Below are 19048 nucleotides of genomic sequence, written 5' to 3' on the forward strand. Positions count from 1 at the left end.
ATTCCTGAGCAAGGCTCCCCAGGGACTCCTTCCAGCAGATCCTTGAGGCCACTGGGATGTGGGCTAGGGGGGGATGCTGAGGGCAGGAAAAGGGGGTGACAGTGCCCAGCCTGGCTGGGGCTGTGCCAGGAGGCCCCAGCCTCAGGACAAGGTGTCTCCTCACGGCCCTTGGTGGCACAGATGCTGCTGTGCCCCAGGGCACCAACACTTGGCTTCTCTTTGTCCCCACCTGTCATCAGTGCCTCCAGTTCTCTGCTCTGCCTGGGGCCTGGGGACACTTTCTCAGTCGTGTCCCTCAGTGGAACCCATTAAAAGTCAAAGAAACTTTGGAGTTGGATTCTGTCTTGGAGTTCTGGAGAGGTTTCTGCAGCTCCCTCTCAGGGCCTGATGTTCAGGGCCTGAGCACAAAGCCCCAGAGGGTCATTAAAGTCCTTGTGCTGTGTCTGTGCTGCTGAGCTGGGCCGGGCTCCTGGCACAGAGGGTGATCCTGGTAACCAAGGAGAGCTTCAAAAGCACATTTCTCTGGATGAGCAGCTCTGCTCCCAGCCCAGCAGGGCTGGGGCACTGCCTGCAGCCAGCCCGGGCACAGCACAGAGGCACAGAGAGCTTCCATCAGTCAGGGCTGGGAAGGTGCTGAGAAGTGCCTGGGGCAGAATCAGTGCCAGCCCTTGGCACAGGAACCTCTGGCTGCAGGACAATGCAGCTGCAGCTCCTGGAGTGATCTCCTACAGCTGGAACATCCCAATGCCCACAGACCCTGTGAGTACATTCTCTGATCATCTCTTGTGCAGAGCAGCCAGGGGTGCCCAGGGCTGTCCTGCAAAGCAGGGTCCTGCAGCTCAGGGCGCTGTGCTGGGCCAGGGACTCTGCTGCCTGCCAGGGACAGCTCTCAGCCGGCCCGGGGAGCTGCTCCCAGCGCTGGGGGACAAAATGTGGGTGGAAGGAGACAGCTGGAAAGGCTGGAAAGTGTTCTTCTTGTGTGGTGAGGATTCTGTATTGCTCAGGATTGCTCCCAGCATGACATTTACCTCCAGAACATTTCCAAGCATATTAAACAGGGAGCACAGCCAGTCATGGGCTACAAAATGGGAAAATCCTGCATTTTTAGTGTACTGATCTGTGTTGCCTGTATGGGAAATTGCACATAGATATTCATTTCTCAGTTCACCATGAGAAATATAAAAAAAATTGTCTCAGATCTGAATAAACCAGGCAGTGACAGAAACGAGCACAGGGCCCCTTAGAGGCAGCATCAGTGTTGCTTTTCCAGCCTCCTCAGGGTTGCTCTAACATTGCCATCAGAGCCTGCAGAGCCAGAGCTGCCCCTGGGCAGTGCCTGAGCTGGGAGGGGTCTGCAGGGCAGAGCTGAGCCCCCAGGGCTGGGCTGGGCTCTGGCAGCACTGGCAGGGCCCAGCCCTGGGCACAGGGGAGCAGCTGCTGGCAGGGACAGCTCCAGGCAGCAGAGCCCTGGGCAGGCAGGGTTGGGAAAGTGCCCCCAAGCTGTGCTGGGATATTTAAAGTCCTCTCCAAACCCAACTATTCCATGATTACTTTTATTACAGAACCCCATGTGCAGCCACAGCCAATGTCCAACAGCAGCTCCAACAGCCACTTCCTCCTGCTGGCACTGGCAGACGCGCGGCAGCTGCAGCTCCTGCACTTCTGCCTCTTCCTGGGCCTCTCCCTGGCTGCCCTCCTGGGCAACGGCCTCATCATCAGCGCCGTAGCCTGCGGCCACCACCTGCACTCGCCCATGTTCTTCTTCCTGCTCAACCTGGCCCTCAGCGACCTGGGCTCCATCTGCACCACTGTCCCCAAAGCCATGCACAATTCCCTCTGGGACACCAGCACCATCTCCTACATGGCATGTGCTGCACAGCTTTTTCTGATTATCTTCTTCCTTGGGACAGAGTTTTCCCTCCTGACCATCATGTGCTATGACCACTATGTGTCCATCTGCAAACCCCTGCACTACGGGACCCTCCTGGGCAGCAGAGCTTGTGCCCACATGGCAGCAGCTGCCTGGGCCAGTGCCTTTCTCAATTCGCTGCTGCACACGGCCAATACATTTTCCCTGCCCCTGTGCCATGGCACTGCCCAGGTCTTCTGTGAAATCCCCCAGATCCTCAAGCTCTCCTGCTCCAAATCCTACTTCAGGGAACTTTGGCTCATTGTGGTTAGTGGCTGTTTAGCTTTTGGCTGTTTTGTGTTCATTGTTTTCTCCTATGTGCAGATCTTAAGGGCCGTGCTGAGGATCCCCTCTGAGCAGGGACGGCACAAAGCTTTTTCCACCTGCCTCCCTCACCTGGCTGTGGTCTCCCTGTTCCTCACGACTGCCACATTTGCTCACCTGAAGCCCCCCTCCATCTCCTCACCATCCCTAGATCTGGCCTTGTCAGTTCTGTACTCGGTGGTGCCTCCAGCCCTGAACCCCCTCATCTACAGCCTGAGGAACCAGGAGCTCAAGTTTGCAGTGAGGAGACTGATGACTGGATGCTTTCAGGAACATTAAACTGCTGGCCAATTTCTGCAAATCACTTGTAATAAAAGTTATCTTTGATGCTTCTTGTTGGTTTCATTTTGGAGGTTCTTTTTCTTTGTTTTACATTTTAATGTTGTCCACAAAGAAATGTCCTTGTTTGTGCCATTTCTCATTTTGTTTCTCTCCACCTTCCCTGTGGCCACAGACTGTGTCAATGAGGGGCTGTGCTCTTGGTGGATTTAAAGGAACTAAAGGGTCTGCCAGCAGAATTTTCAGCAGAGATGCCCTTTTGTTGCCTTCTCTGGAGCTGCAGCAGCAATGTCTGTGTGCAGAGCGGGGGACAGAGTGGCTGGACAGCAGCCAGGCAGAAAGGGACCTGCAGGGACTGATGGACAGCAGGCTGGACATGAGCCAGCAGCGTGCCCAGGTGGCCAAGAAGGCCATTGGCTCCTGGCCTGGATCAGGAACGGTGTGGCCAGCAGGACCAGGGCAGTGATTCTTCCCCTGTGCTCGGCACTCGTTGGGCAGCACCTCGAGTGCCGTGTCCTGGCACTTGGACTTGTTAAACCTCACCTTGCTGGATTTGGGCCCTGGATCCAGCCTGTCCAGGTCCCTGTGCAGAGCCCTCCTCCCCTCCAGCAGATCAACACTCACAGGCAGCTTGTCATCTGCAAATTTCCTGATGGTGGACTCAGTCCCCTCATCCAGATCATCAATGCAGACATTTAAATCCAAGCTGGCTGGCTCTGACCCCTCGGCCATCCTGTGGGTGCCCTGTGATGGCACTCAGGGTGATCTGTTCCATAACCTTGCCAGGCACCAAGGTCAGGCTGACAGGCCTGGAGTTCCCCAGATCCTCCTTCCAGCTTTTCTTGGGGATGGGCTCACACTGGCTCCTCCAGTGCTCTGGGACCTCCCTGCTGAGCCAGGGACTGATGGTAAATGATGGAGAGCAGCTTGGCGAGTTCATCCACCAGCTCCCTCATCCCCCTAGGATGGATCCCATCTGATCCCATACACCTGTGAGCATCTGAGTGTCTCAGCAGGTCCCCAACTGCTCCCTCCTGGACTACAGGGGGCTGTTCTGCTCCCTGTGCCTATCTACCAGCTCAGGAGATTTCTTGTCCTGAGGACAACCTATCCTAATATTGAAAATTGATACAAACAAGGTGTTAAGTTACTCAGTCTTTTCTTTGTCTTTACTTACTATATTCTCCACTGCATCCAATAAAGATGTTCTCCTTATCCCAGATTTTGCTATTAATTTATTTACAGAAACCTTTTCAATTTTTTTTCACAGAAGTGGCCAACTTAAGCAGTAGTTGAGTTTCACCTCTCAACTTTTCTTTCTCCATGACCTAATAACATCCTTTAACACTTCCAAAGTTGCCTGACATTCTGTCCAAAGTTAATGCACCCTCTATTTTTCCTTTGAGTTCCCACAGAAGCTCCATGGGCAGTCAGGGCAGTCATTTTCCTCACCAGCTCATCTTTTGCTACACTGGCACAGGCTGCTCCTTCCCCTGTAAGATTACTTCCTTGAAATGTGTCCATCCTCCCAGGACGCCTTTGTTTTAAAGGGCTGTTTCCCTTAAAAAAATCAGTACCTGATTCGGTACTCCCCAAATCTGCATCCTAAATAGGCCAAAGTCTGCCCTTCCTAATTTCAATGTGGAAGTTTTGTTGCTACCCCTCCTTCTTTCACAAAACATTGAAATCTTGATTATTTCATGGTCACTGTGCCCCAGGCAGCCTCCGACCCCCACATCTGCCACCAGCGCTTCTCTGTTTGTGAGCAGCAGGAGACAGAGCTTTCCTTGGGAGTGGAGTGTTTCCAAAAATTCAGTAAAACAGAAAACTCCTTAACCCCAATGCAGCATTAAGAAGCAGCATTCTTTATTCAGCCGGATGCACGGGGGATAGCTCCTCCCAAAGCCGAGCGTGCTGAGTACAGGAAAGTTTCTGTTCATATTCTGTATTTTGCACACATATTCATTGATTGTCCTGGACTAAACACACATCTGATAATCATTCCCCCAGAATCATTAACGTATTTCCCCTCCCCTTTTGCATGCTCTCTTCTGTTCTGGGGGTCTCTCTGGTGGTCCCTGGTGGTCGTGGACCCCAATGTTCCAGTGGGCCTGGCTGAGCTGGCAGGACACTGAGGCTGGTGAACTTCCAGTTCCCCTTCTGACACAATGAGCATTGTGTGGTTTCCATAGGCCTGGGGTTTTGGAGAACAAGCTCCGGTGTTAACTCACCTGATGTAGATAATTTATCATCTGGTAACATGAGGTCACAGAGTTATGTGAGGTCATCGAGCAGCTACAGCATCATAGACTGCCTCTGTGACATCCCAGAGCCTGCTGTGACATCATAGGGCAGAGGTCTGATATCCCAGAGCAGGCTGTGACATCACAGAGGGGCTGTGTGACATCCCAGGAGGGCTCTGTGACGTCACTGGGGTGGTCACTCCGCCCCAGCTCCCCCTCACAGTTTCTCCCAACAAGTCCAATGCTGTTCATGCCCAGCGGGGTCCCTTATCCCCTGGTATCCCCCCGGTCCACCTGGAGCCACAGCCCCCACCAAAGGACATTCCACAGGATCCCCCCCAGAGCCTGACATGGGGAAAAGGGGCCAGGGCTGTGTGACCAGGACATCAAGGACGTGGATTATCCAGGTCCCTGTGGCCTGGGTTGGGTTCCCCAGGGCAGGAAAGATGTCTGGCAGCTGGAGCAGGGTTAGGGAAGGGCCTCCAAAGTAGGGCTGGAGCCCTCGGGCTGTGAGCAGAGGCTGAGGGAGCTGGGCTTGTCCAGCCCAGAGCAGGGAAGGCTGAGGGGCTCCTCATCCCAGCCTGGCAGCGCCAGGAAGGAGGGGATGGAGAACACAGAGCCAGGCTCTTCACCCTAAGACAGCTTTGTGGCTGCCCCGGCTTTGGGATGGGCCCTGGGCCTGGAGCAGGAGCAGCTCTGGAGGGCCCCAAGGCCGGGGCTCTTGTGCTGGCCTGGGCAGATGGGAGGGCAGCAGGGGCTGCAGAGCTCTCAGCACCTCAGCCCGAGGGGAGCAGGGCACCCAGGGAGCCTCCTTTGGCCTTGGCCAAGCCCCTTCCCCCATGGCTGGGGCTGAGTCCTGGCTGAGCTGCAGCTGCTGCTGTGCCCTGGCCAGGGGCTGAGGCCGTGGGGCCAGTGGCCAGAGCAGCCTGGGCTGAGCAGAGCTGTGGGGCCAGAGCCGGCTGGGCTGCACTGGGGAGAGGCCCTTGGTGCTGCACAGAGCTCAGGGCAGCTGGCAGAGCTTGCAGGGAGCTGGGCTGGGCTCAGAGAGCCTGGCACAGGAACCATCAGTGTCCATCCCAGCCTGGCTGAGCGTGCAGGGCAGGACTCAGCCCAGGCCTTGTGGGGCAGGGCCAGCGCCTGTGCAAGGCATGGAAAACAGGCAAGTGTCTGAGAGAGGAGGCTGCTCTGTGCCCTTGGGGGCATGGACACAGCAGGGAGGGGGCCCAGGACATTTGTCTCCGCCCGCCTCTGTCCCCAGCCCTTGGCAGCCCTGGCTGCTGAGCCCAGCTTTGCCCTGGGCTGAGTTTGGCTGTGGCCCAGCTCCATCCTCCTGCGGGGCTCAGGGCCTGTTCCCGGCCATGGCCAGCCCTGGCCGGCCTCTCTGCTGGCCCAGAGGCCGGCAGAGCCCGGGGCAGGGCTGTCTGTGCAGCCCCACAGGTGCCACGGGCTCTGCAGGAGCTGGCAGAGGCTGCCCAGCAGGGAGGCCATGGGGCACAGAGCCCCAAGGCTGCTGTGGGCACCACGGCACAGGGGCCGTTCCCAGCCGCAATGCTCCTGTCCTGGGCTGGGCCTGCACAGGGGCTGTGGCACCATGGCCGGGCCAGCACAGGGTCACAAAGGGGCCACGCAGCCGCTGCCGAGGCTGGCAGCAAGGCCGGGCACAGACAAGGAATTGCTGAGCATGGCCTGCGCTGGCCAGGGCTGACTGTGCCAAAGGCAGAGCTCAGCTGCCCTTGGTGGCTGCAGGAACACTCAGGAGCCCAAAGAGCCTCCATGGCTGTGCTGGAGACCAAGGCTGGAGCAGGGAAATGCAGGCTGCTGCGCCATGGGGAGGGCATTGAATTCCAGCACACACCTCAGCTCTCTGATGATCCCGGCACCATGATGGGCCCTGTTTCAGGCTGGAGCAGAGCAGATGTTGATGGCACAGGAGCCCTGCGGGGCTGGCAGGGACCTGCAGCTTGCAAGGTGCTCTGCTCTCCCTCAGCTCCTCTCTGAGAGATCCAATCCCAGTTCGGCACCTCAGGGCAAAAGTGGCACTGCCTGTCCATGGGCACACAGCTGATATCTGCCTGGAAAGGGGCACAGGTTTAAATTCTTGTACATTTCATAATATACAAGGACATTTTTATTATCTGGGTCACTTGAGTACTTTTAAGAAATACCAAAGTCTTCCCTCCAGGAATTTCCTGGAAGTGTACTGATGGGAGAAGGAGAAGAAATACTGATCTTCCCCTTTACTTGAGTCACCAATATTGTTTACTACATCATCTCTCTCTTCCTTCAGGTATTTCCATCTCTTCTGTTGAAATGGCCATGTCTAAGGACATCTCTTCACTAGACCAGCTGGATCTATGTCCTTCCTGTTACTCCCAGATTTCCTCCTCCAGATGCTCTCTGGTCACGCAAGGGCCTCTCAACTGACTGGTTACATGCTTTGAGCTTCAGGGAGTTGCCCAATCTTTAAGAAGTTCAAATAAATATCACATTAATCAACACCTTACTTATATTAATATCTGTCACAGTATTGCCTTTTCTTATGTCTCTGTCTAAAACTGTTCCTGTATGGAAATCCCTTGGGGATGGGGGACATGTCAGATTCTGCTGGGACATCACAGAGAGCTGAGGGAAGAGCTGTGATGGTTATTAAACTGTTCAAATGTTCAGCTTGTGTTTGTTGGCAAGAAACCTTTCTGTGCTTCTGAGTGTCACCATCCCTGAGCCCAAAGGACACAAACCTGATGAGTTGTGGTTCCCTGCAGGGGCCCTTGGACCTTGGCTCTGCCCAGGAGAGCTCTTCATCCACTTTCCCGCTTTTCCTCCCTCTGGGCATGGAAGGAGCTCGTGCCTTCAGTGTGTGACTCGTGTGTGCAAAGAGCAAATCTGGGCAGAATTGGGGCAGGGAGGGTTTGGGGGGACCTTGGGACCTGTGCTGGGCACAGAAGGTGTTTTGCATTGCTCTGAGACTGTCTGCTGTGCAAAGTGGATTTAATATCCAGCAGAGGAATGACTTTTGCATTTGATGGAGCTGTGTCTTCCCTTGGCTTTGCTGGCTGACAAGAAAAGAACATCCCTCTGTGTTTGGGGCAGCTCCTTCTCCAAGGAAAGCAGGTGGGAGTTGGAGCTAAGGAGCTGAAACTTTGGCAAAAGGTTTAATAAGACATTCAATGAACACAAAACACTTCTCAAAGCTGTATATTGGTCCATTCAACTTCACAAACTCTAAGCCATCTGAGTTTTAAGTTGCTCAAAATTTTCAAGAGGTCAGAAATAAAAGAACGAGAGACAGAAATAGAGAATGATGAAAAAGATTTAGAGAAGCACACACAGAGCTACCATCTCCTGGGTTACAGCACTGTTTAGATAGAAATTCCAAGAGGAGGTAGGGTCAAGATGTGTGCTCGCCTTGTGCTCAGCCTTAAATACCCCTTGGTCTTCCTGGGCCCTTCCCCCAGGTGGGACTTGGGGTCATTTGGTCACTCAGGAGCTGGGCTGGGGGCTCCAGAGGTGGCTGTGGACCATTGCCTGTGCTGTGCCAGGGACTGGCAGACACTGCTGGGCTGGGATAGAGGCCCTGGGGGGATTGGGGTTCCAGGGCAGGGCAGGGCTGGACCTGCCCCTTCCTCCCCCACACACAAAATGTTTCCAGCCCACAATCTCCTCCAGTCTGTCACAACAGGCAGTGTTGGAGGTGAAATCCCAGCTGTGGCCATGGGCACCTGCAGGAAGAAGGACAGTTCTTTTCCATAGGAATGAAAGCCCCAGTTCTCGGTTTATTTCTGATTTAATTGCCTGGAATTTATTCGGTTTTGTTGTTGCATTGTTTCCTTTTTTGTGCCTGAAGTGTCCAGTCAGGAGCAGAGTGACTCTTGCCAAGGAACTTTGTGGTGCTGTTGCTCAATATTAAATCTGGTTTTTGCTGCTCCCTTGCTGGGGATTTTTTCAGCGCACTCAAGCCCTCGTTGGCAACAGGGTGAAGGAGCCCTGGGCCAGGCTCTGGCCCTGGGGGACACGGGGACGCTGCCGGGGGGTCCCTGTTCCCTGTCCCGCCCCCCATGGCCCTGTGTCAGGCTCGGGGGTCGATTTTGTGGAACATCCTCTGGGGGAGGCTGCGGTGCCGGGGGTGGGGGGACCCGGGGGGACAGGGGACCCCGCTGTGCACGAGCAGCGTTGGACTTCTCTGGGGGAACTGGGAGGGGGGGCTGGGGCAGAGTCACCTCCCCAGTGACCTCACACAGCCCCTGTGATGTCACACAGCCCCTGTGGTGTCACAACCCACCCTTGGATGCCACATAGCTCCCTTGTGATGTCATAGGCCCAACTCTGCGATGTCACTCTGTGATGTCACAAAGCTGTGCTGTTACAGAAGATTCTGTGATGTCAGAAATTCACCCTGTACTATGACATCACAAAGTCATCCTGTGACATCACAGTCTGTTCCATGATGTCATAGCCTTCTCTATGATGTCACACAGCCAACTCGGTGATGTCACAACCCACACTCTGATGTCCCAGAGCCACTCTCTACATGACGGCAGAGTCTGCCCTATGGCCTCACACTATGATGTCACACCCTGCTGTGTGATGTCACAAGCCCCTCAGTGATGTCACAAAACCCTCCCTGTGATGTCATACTGCCACTCTGTGATGTCACAGCACACACTTTGACCTCACTGCCTGCTCTATGATGTCATACAGCCATGCCATGATGTCACAGCCTGCTCTCTGATGTCACACTGTCCCCTCTATCATGCCATAGCTGCTTGATGACCTCACACAACACGCTCTGTGATGTCATAGCCCAATCTGTGACCTCACACAACCCACGCTGTGCTGTCACACAGCCCCTCTCTGACATCACAGCTGCTCTGTGCCTCCGTGACACAGCCACAGAGGCGCTGCTGTGACACAGCCCCCTCTGGGACACCCCACAGCCCCTGCCAGTGCTGAGCCCCTGTGAGCTCTGTCTGCGCCCTGCTCGTGTCCCTGCGATGCCCTGGCAGTGCCCCAGCCCTGCTGGGCTGTCCACAGGAGCTGCTCCTGGCCACAGCTGTCTCTCTGCAGCGCTGCCCTTGCCAGGAGCTTCCTCTGGGCCAGGAGCCTGGCCCAGCTCAGCAGCACAGACACAGCACCAGGACGTTAATGACCCTCTGGGGCTTTGGTGCTCTTTGCATCGGACCCAGACCTCAGAGTGTGCTCAAAGAACTTCTCAAGAACTCAAAGTCAGATTCAAAGTCCAGACTTTCTTTAACTTTTAATGGGTCCCACTGAGGGACACAACTCATGTGAAAGTGTCCCCGGGTTCCAGTTAGAGCAGAACACTGGAGGCAGTGATGACAGCTGGGGACAAACAAGGCAAAGGTGTCTCTGGTGCTGAGCAAACCTGGATATCACCATGGTGTCCTTGGAACTGCATTGTCACACTGACCTACGGTTCCATGAGGTTCCCCAGTGTCACCATGGTCACTGTCAGAGGCTGGATGAGATCAGTGTCCCGAGACACCTTGGGTTGAGCTGTCAATCAGTCCCACAGCTGGGACAGCGCTAACCCGGCTCTGAACGCCCCAGCAATCACAAGACCCAGCTGGGGGGAGGCCCACGAAGGCCCAGGGGCTTAAAACCAAGGAGCACAAGGTCAGCCCCTGCTATGGACTCTGCCTTCTCCTGGGGTTTGTGTCTCACCCACACTGGAACCCCTAGAGCTGGGAGCCACATGTGTGTCTTTCTGTGGAGCTTCTGTCTTTCTGTCTCTCTGTCTCTTTCCTCTCCTTCTAATGCTCTTTCTATGGAACATTTTTGGGTCCCTGAACAACTGAAGTGTTTAAGGCTGAGAGGTCCAGCTTGTTCTGGTGCTTTCCATGAACTGATTGAACTCTTGATTTATGAACCCATGCACTAGATGTGGAATCCTCCACACTAAACTCAGAAACAAATGCCCTCTGTCAGAGCATTTTCATCTTCTAGATCACTTTCAAGATGCCCATGGGGATGTTGCAATGATTTTCACACAGCTCTCCATTTCTGGATGCAGGCTCTGCAGATTCTTTCTCTGCATTCAGTCAGGCTTGCATTCCCTGACAATTCCTGGTAGCCCGTCATGGTTTCTTAGGGCAGAACAGTAACAATGAAAACCTTACCAATGGCACAACTGCCCAGCCCACAAGGAAAAGAAAGAACAAGCTGTCAAGTTCTTCAAACATTTGTCCTGCTGTGCTGCAAGAGTTGAGCTGCACACAAGGTGTGGAAAGCCTAGAGAAGCTGCAGTTGGTGGCACATCTTGTGACAGAAGCTGCACCTCGTTCTCCAGGAAAGGTTCTTGGAAAGAGCAAACAGGAGTGTGGAGAAGATTCTGGGAAAACTGAAACAGCTTTTAAGAAATGAAATGAAAATGGAAAGAAACAACTGAAGATGTTTTTCTCTGTTTATTTTTATGCTCCTCTTTTCCATCTTGCACTACTGCTCCATCCCCTTAATCCAAATAGATCTCATCTCTAAGATCCATGACTTGGCGAATTTTAGACCCAGTAAAATACCATGAGCTACACACAGTTTGCCTTCCCCATTTTTTTTTTTTTTTTAATCATTGCTGGAGAGGTAAGTGCAGTGCTTGGGTCAGGTACAAATTCTGCACTCAGGGAATGTGCCCCGATAGGGTTTGATCCTCAGCGGGGACAATGCATGGCAGCGACCGAGGGGATTCCTGTTCCCCTGTGTAGGAGTCCAGACTCTGGGTCTGGGCTGAACAGGGCAAAGTTCCCGTGTTTGGACAGGCTCAGGGGCTGCCCCCGGGGAGCGGGGGGCTGGGCGCGGGGGGGAGCAGGCAACGGAAAAACGGACACGGGGACAAACGGCCCCGGAGCTTCAGTTGCAGCGGCAGCAGCGGCAGCAGCGGCGGCAGCTAAAGCACATACTCTATTGAGTACCTCTCGCATCTCCTCTCCCTCTCCCGCTCTCCCTTTCCCGGTGTCCCCTCCTCTCCCAGTCTCCCTCTCCACCTGCCGGGCCATGTCCCCAGCCCGCCCCCGGCCCCCGGCGGGGCTGCCCCGTCCTCATCCCCGTCCCCGTCCCCGGCCGTCCCGCCGGGGTCTCGTCTCCGCCCGGCTCTGGCCGTGCTGGCGGTGGCGCTGCTGGGCGGGCATCAGTGCCTGGGGCTGGGGCGGCACCGCCGCCCTCTGGCTCCGCCTGGCCCGAGCCCGGCCCCGGCCCCGATGTGGGCTCCAGTCCCGGCCCCGGCCCCGGCTCCTCCCGGGCCCCGCGGAGGACACACGCGGCGTGGCCGCTCCCGCCGCCCCCGCTGCGGCTTCCCCGGCCCGAGCTCCGCCGCTCGGCAGCGCGGCCGTCGGCCCCGAGCCGCCGCTGTCCCGTTCCAGGGACAGAACGCCTGGGGAGGGCCGGCCCGGGGCGCTCGGGGAGCGCTCGGGGGCCGCTCCTGGCCCCGGGCCGAGCGCTGACAGCCCCGTCCCGCCCGCAGGGAAGGCGCAGGAGGAGGCCCTGCAGGAGCGGTACCGGCTGGGTTCGCTGCTGGGCAGCGGCGGCTTCGGCAGCGTCTTCGCAGCCACGCGGGTCTCGGACGGCGCCCCGGTGAGCGGCGGGGCCGGCGGCGGGCGCAGGAGAAGGGGGCGGAGGAGGAGGAGGATTAGCAGGAGGAGGAGGAGGAGGTGGAGGGGGCGGAGGAGGAGGAGGATGGGGCCCGGCGGGGCGGGCGGCGCGCTCAACCCACTGCTCTCCCTTGCTTGCAGGTGGCCATAAAAAGGGTGCCACGGAACCGCGTCCGGCACTGGGGCGAGCTGGTGAGTGAGCGGTACCAGCGGCAGAAGCCGGGCCGTGCCGGCTGGCGAGGAGCCGGGGCCCGGCAGGGTGGGAGCCGCCGGGAGCCCTGCAGGGAGAGCGGGCATGGGCTGAGCGGGGCATGCAGAGCATCCCGGGCTGGCTGAGGGGCTCCCCAGCCCTGGCACGGCCTCAGCCCCACTGACGGCATCGCGCTCCTCCCGCAGCCCGACGGCACCAGCGCACCCCTGGAGGTCGTGCTGCTGGACAAGGTGTCCTCTGGCTGCACTGGTGTCATTCAGCTCCTGGAGTGGCTTGAGCTCCCTGACAGCGTCGTGCTGGTGCTGGAGCGTCCGGAGCGGTGCCAGGAGCTGTCGGGTTTCCTGGCGGAGCGGAGGTTCCTGCCGGAGGAGGAGGCGCGGGGGCTGTTCCGCCAGGTGCTGGAGGCCGTGCGGCACTGCACCAGCTGCGGGGTCCTGCACAGGGACATCAAGCCTGAGAACATCCTGCTCGACCTGGCCACCGGGCAGCTGAAACTGATTGACTTTGGCTGTGGCGCCTTCCTCCAAGACACAGCCTACACCCAGTTTGCAGGTGAGCCCTGCCAGGGGATGCTCCTGGGCATCTCATGGCCCAGCCGGGGTGCAGCCCCAGGGCTCCTCCTATTGCAGCCAGGATGGGATTAATGCTGGAGCCAAGCTGATTTGGGTGGGGGTGTGAGGGGGGCCAGCTCCAGCCCTGCCGACAGCCTTCAGCACCCACTGTGGCCTGGGCTAAGGCTGGAGCTGGGGCAGCCAGCCTGACAAAAACCCCAGTGGGGGTAGCAGAGAGGGGGGGTCTGACCCTGTGCCCTGGATGGTTTGGTGTGCAGGCGAGAAGGGCTTGGACTGCTCTGCTCCCATTGTTTGCATTGACTGGTTAACATTTTTGGGGGGCCGTGCAGGCGGGGAGTAGAGCAGGGTTTCTCCACCACTGGATGAGTTTTGCTTTTGTGTGTCATGATTGGGTCTACCCAGGATTTCTGCCGCCCTCTTCCAACACCAGTGGCTTCTTTTCCAGCCCCAAGTCTGTCCACAAGTCCCAGGTGCTGGTGAGAGGGCAGCAGTCACCCTGTGTGCCACTGGGGCAGCCCCCACATGCCATGGGGTGCTGGGGCCAGGCTCTGGGAGCAGCAGAGTCCCCCTGATGAACTCTGTCTGTGTTCCACAGGAACCCTGTCCTACAGCCCACCAGAGTGGATCCAGCACCAACACTACCATGGCGAGGCAGCGACGATCTGGTCCCTGGGCCTCCTGCTGTACCACCTGGTCATGGGGAAGCACCCGTTCAGGAGGGGCCAGGAGATCATCTGGGGGCGGATCTTGTTCCCACGACGGCTCTCTCAAGGTGGGTCCTCATCTCTGGCCACGGGGGCAATACCAGTGCTGGGAGACAGCAGCAGCTCATGAGCATCCTGCTCTGGCAGCTGCTGAGGAGGTGGCACATGTCCTGCTCTCCTGCTCTCCTCCAAACACAGAATCCATGGGGAAGTTTAGGCCCAGCTCTGGGCACACCCAGCATGGCCTGGGCATGGGAACAGGGGGGCAACTTCTCCAACCCCCTGGTGATTTCTGGTTTGTTTCCCCAGAGTGCCAGGATCTCATTAAGAGGTGTTTGTCCATGCAGCCCTTGGACAGGCCATCCTTAGAAGAGCTTTTCCGTGATCCATGGGTGCAGGGTGGTCTTCTGCCCTAGAAGATGGGAGAGATCAACGTGCACAGTTGGATCCAGGGGCCTGGCAGGTAACAGCTCCACACTTGTCCTGGCAATCAGTGGCAAAGCCAACCAGACTGGTTTTGTCCTGCCTGTGTCACTGCCCAGGGGTCATCAGATGGGAACACGCAGCCCTTGTGCTGGAGCTGAGCTGCTCTGCCCAGCACTGGTGGCCACCATCTGAGCTGGTTTTGCTTGTCCTGGTTCCCTGACAGCTGGGGCCCTGGGCAGAACCTTGACAGCCTGGGCTCACCTCAGGGAAGGAGGAGGCGGCCCTGGAGAAGCTGTACCAGGTGGGGCTGCTGCTGCTGGGGACAGTGAGGACGACATCAAAAATGACAACCTCTTCCTCCACCTGGTCACCGGCAGCTGAAGATGATGGACTTTGATTCTGGCGCCTTCTCCAAAGCCAGGCTCCACAGGGAATTTGCAGGTGAGTCCACACGCAGGGGGATGCTCCCAGATTTGGGCATTGCACAGCCTGGCCGGGAACCAAAGCTTCCCCCTTTGCTGGGGAGGATGCAGCTGATCCTTCAGTCGGCTGCCAGGCTGCTTTTGGCAGGGCTAGGGGGATGGGCTGGGGTGCTGATGAAATGGGAGTGGGCTCCTGGCCCTGCCAACAGCCCCAGCACCCACCGTGCCCCGGGCTGGGGCTGGGGCTGGGGCAGCCAGCCCGACACAAAGAAACCCCCATGGTGGGAGCAGAGGTGGGACTCCAGAACCTGTGCAGGGGCTGCTTTGCTTTGCAGGCAAGGAAGGGCTTGGGCTGCTCCACTGCCCCTGTTTGCTTTGGGATCACCGTTATTTTGGAGGGCAGTGCAGGGGGAGGGGAGCAAGCCTGGGCTTCCCTCACCTGTGGGTGGGTTTTTTCAGGGCATGCAGGGGTTGGGCCTTCCTTAATCCCCTGACAGAGATAAGATTTTTGACCTTTTTTCTTGTTCCCCTTTTTGTCTGTAATCTATTTTCAATAATTTGTTGTGTGTTTTTCTAGAGGAAGTGTTCCAGGTGGGGTCCAGTTTGGATGGGGAAATGCTTGGGAGCAGCTGTGGCGTGGATGGGCCGTGCCCTTGGAGAAGGATGAGGACATCGTTTGGGACCAGCTTTTCTTCCAGCGGAGGATGGCGTGAGGTCGGTCCGGTCTGCTTGGCATGGTGGGATCAGAGCTTTGGGGAGATGGCAGCGAGCACAGGAGCATCCTGCTCTGGGCAGCTGCTGAGGGCTGGATGTGCCGTGGCCGGCTGCAGGCTGGGCACATGTCCTGCCCTCCTGCTCTGCTTCCACAGGCAGCAGGGATGGGCAGCTCTGGGCACAGCTCTGGGCACGGCCAGCATGGCCTGGGCACCGCGGGTGGCTGGGACAAGGGGACAGGAGCCTTCAGCTGACGGGCGCTTTCTGGTTTCTCTCCTTGCAGCCGGGCTCTGCGGGTGCTGAGGCTGCTCTGGGCTCTGCCAGGGCTCTGCTGGAGCTCAGCACCGGGCCGCAATCAGCCAAAGAAGAAATGGGGTGACCTGCAGCACAGACCTGCTTGAGCATTTCAGCAACACAGCTCAAGTTTGCAGAGTGTACACCTTCAAGGGCAAACATGACACCACCCAAAAATTAAACTTGTTCAATAGCTTCTGAAATGAAATCAATCTGGGATGACCCCAAATGATATTTTGCAACTTGCTCAAGCTGTAGCTCAGCCCTTCTCTGAACTGTTCTCTCCCCCACCTGCCTTTTACTTCCCAACTGCTCCCTCTTGTCCCCCAGTGAGTTCCCAGCCCATGGCAGTCTCCATCACACTGTTGCCTTCCTTGGTGCCCCTCACCATGAGGAAGGCCGAGCCCCAGGCTTAGGGACTCATCCTGTCACTGGCTGAGGAGCAGCAATGTCTCAGAGGTCCAGTGGGATTTTAGTGTCATTCAGAGCTCTTCTGCCCTCAGCTGTCCTCACTGCTGAGTTCCCACTCCCTTTTCCTCGTCCTTGCAGCAGGATGAGCTCTGTGAATCCCCTTGAGCCTCCCCACTCTTCCCAGCCCACGCACCCACCTCAGTTATGCTGAAGCTGCAGCTTCTCTGTCTCCTGTGGCACACCAGTCCAGTCCCCTGTGCGGGGAGCCCCAGCCCCAGAGCACAGCACTCAGCAGTGCACTCCGGGCTGGAGCAGCTGCCCTGCAGCCATGGCTTGGCTCTTTGTGGCAAGGGAATGCTCCCTGTTTGCAGCTGTCCCTGCAGGATGGCCCCAGGGCAGAGCCCAGCCGGGCTCCCACTGCAGCCCCTGAAGCATGGGGCAGACAGTGGTCCCAGAGCTGGGGTTCACGGGGAGCACCCGGAGCTGTGGCTTTCAGTCAGTGTTGGCAAATGTTGTGTTCTCATCTCCTGCAGCCTGTGGGGAAAGCAAGCTGTGTTGCCAGGCTCTGTGTGTGCCAGGCCTGTGTGTGCCAGGGGCTCTTGGATGTCTCTGTAGCCATGGACAGAAGGCTCTGTGTGTGCCAGGGGCTCTTGGATGTCTCTGTACCCATGGACAGAAGGCTCTGTGTGTGCCAGGGGCTCTAGGATGTCTCTACCCATGGACAGAAGGCCCTACTGTGCCAGGGTTTCCATAATGTCTCTGTGCCCATGGGTATGGAATAGCATGGACACTGAAAGTGTCAGTCCCGTTGCTTGCACGCTCCTTCCTTTGTGCACAAGACACATCCAGGCACACCCCCATGTACAGATAGATTAAAAGGACAGGGAGGGACAGAGATTTCCCACAGTACTCCAACTTTGGCATAACTCACCTTTTAGCTGGTGGCCAGGGGATTTTTTTTCCCAGCTCTGTGTGAGAAGGTGTCCAGGAGCTGAAGGAGCAGCATTTAGAAGCAGTTTCAGGATTTCTAGGCAGGAAGTGGAGCTGACAACCATCCACGTAACTTGCCGTATTCATCAGGATGTGCTGCTGGTTCTTTGGGAATATGGCCCAATGGAGAGACGAGACTTGGAAAAATCCCAGCTCTCTGTGGGTTTGTGCAAAGGGGGAGCAGCAGAAACACTTTGTGTCTGCTTTGGGGACACAAGGTCCAAGGAGCTGCGGTGGCAGAGAGTGACCTGGGCTGGTGGCAGGTGAAGTCCTGGTTCATGGCATCCCAGAGTGGCACAGGACAAAGCTCCAAGCACTCCCAACCCCACTGATGAAGTCTTTGTGATGCTGCACATCCTATAGGAAAAGCTGCTGTCACACAATGCACTGGGATTTCTAAGTTTCATTTTAATTACTTTAGGTCCAAGTTTCAAACTGCAATGTTTTTGTTCTCAAGACACAGTCGTGCACAATCCATCTCTCATCCTCCTATTGCTTCAACACCAATTTAAAAAAATAAATCTTAGTATTGGAAACAAAACCCAGTGTCTTTAAAAAAAGAATGCTGTGGTCAGTCAGTAAGATGGATCCAGGCCATCAGAACAGGCACAAAGTAAATGAGTTCTCCTTTTAAAAAGATCAGTTACCTCTTAAATACAAAGTTACAGAAGATTTCATTACACATTTGTTTCTTTTTGTTTTCTCTTTCATATTTTTCTCATTTTTAAAATTTTTTTCTATTTCTTTTTAAGTAGATAACACATCATGTAAAATAGGTAAGATTTTTCAGCAAAAATCAGATTTTTCAGCAAAAATAAGATTTACAGCAAAATAAGATACATTTCTGATAAACAATGAAAATATTTACTCCTCTGTTTACTTTTCTCTGGATACCCTGCGGTAAAAAATCTAGCAGATATGAGAAGAGGTGTCAAGTGTTTGCTTTGGACTAAGCTGGAGTTCAGCACTGCTGACATCCTGATCCAGCCAAGAGTTGCAGAATTCTTTTGCACATCCCAAATGTGTTTGCAGGCACAGCACCTGCAGTGCTGACACACCAGTGCACGTGAATAACTCTGTTACTCCCTCACAGAAGTTGGGCTCTGCCCCAGAGCGAGGTGCTCCAGCCCTTTGCTCCTGGTTCCCGTGGGGAGCAGCTCCCTTCCCTCTGGCTGAGCTGCTCAGGCAGAGCCCGGCAGCTCCTGGCCCTGCAGGGCTGAGGCTTTTCCCCGTTGCTGGGCACAGACTGATGGAGCAGCACCGCTGAACACGGGCACACACAGGGACCAGCAGCAGCTGCCTTTGGCCACCTGAGGCTCCAAGGCCCAAACTCTGAGCAGACAGGGCTGGAAGAGACTCACAGGCTCCCCGCTGGCTGTGCTGCCCCACTTGTGCCCACCTGGGAGCCCCCAGGGCCAGCAGGGAATTGAGATGGCAGCCCTGGGCTCCTGGAGCTTGTGCAAGGAGCGGAGCTGGGGACTCCCTGTCCATGGGGAGCTTCCAGATGGAAAAGGCTGCTGTGCCCAGGCAGCTCCAAGGGCAGAGAAAGGAGGGTCTCCACCACGGGATCTGTGCCAGTCCCACAGTCCTGGGCAGCAGCCACCGAGCCCTGGGGGAGCAGAGGGCACAGCAAGAGGGACAAAAGCAGGCAAGGTCAGAGACTGGAGAGAGCCAGACCCGGCAGCAGGAACAGCTGCTCCATTGCACTCTTGGAGAAAGCTCTTGGCTGCTTCAAAGCGCTGAAAGGCGTGCAGGGCAGAGAGGAGGCCACACCAAACACTGCTCCTGTTTCCACAGCCTCCCCTCTCCGTGTCCCAGAAGGAATTGGATGGACTGTGCTCTTCTCTCCGAGTGTCTCGTTCAGCACGAGCGGCTGAGCACCAGGAGCTGAAGGAGCTGAAGCCTCAGGCCTCAAGAGCTGGGCCTGAGGAGACACTGTGAGCAAATGAAT

General features: G+C 56.4%; 1 protein-coding gene and 1 long non-coding RNA gene across 3 annotated transcripts in view; one reads left to right on the top strand and one right to left on the bottom strand.

Moving 5' to 3' along the window:
• The window catches only part of LOC137467945 (zinc finger protein 436-like), a 101421-nt gene that overhangs the window by 30321 nt on the left and 52052 nt on the right, over positions 1-19048 (bottom strand). The window lies entirely within an intron of this gene.
• LOC137467947 (uncharacterized) lies at positions 14538-15904 on the top strand. Of its 2 annotated transcripts, none has more exons than XR_010995678.1 (2): positions 14538-14707; positions 15686-15904. It is a non-coding gene; the product is annotated as an uncharacterized lncRNA (long non-coding RNA). The 2 variants fall into 2 exon arrangements; XR_010995679.1 differs by lacking the exon at positions 14538-14707 and adding an exon at positions 15268-15402.

The sequence above is a fragment of the Anomalospiza imberbis genome, unplaced genomic scaffold (genome assembly GCF_031753505.1).
Source record: "Anomalospiza imberbis isolate Cuckoo-Finch-1a 21T00152 unplaced genomic scaffold, ASM3175350v1 scaffold_89, whole genome shotgun sequence".
NCBI lineage: Eukaryota > Metazoa > Chordata > Aves > Passeriformes > Viduidae > Anomalospiza > Anomalospiza imberbis.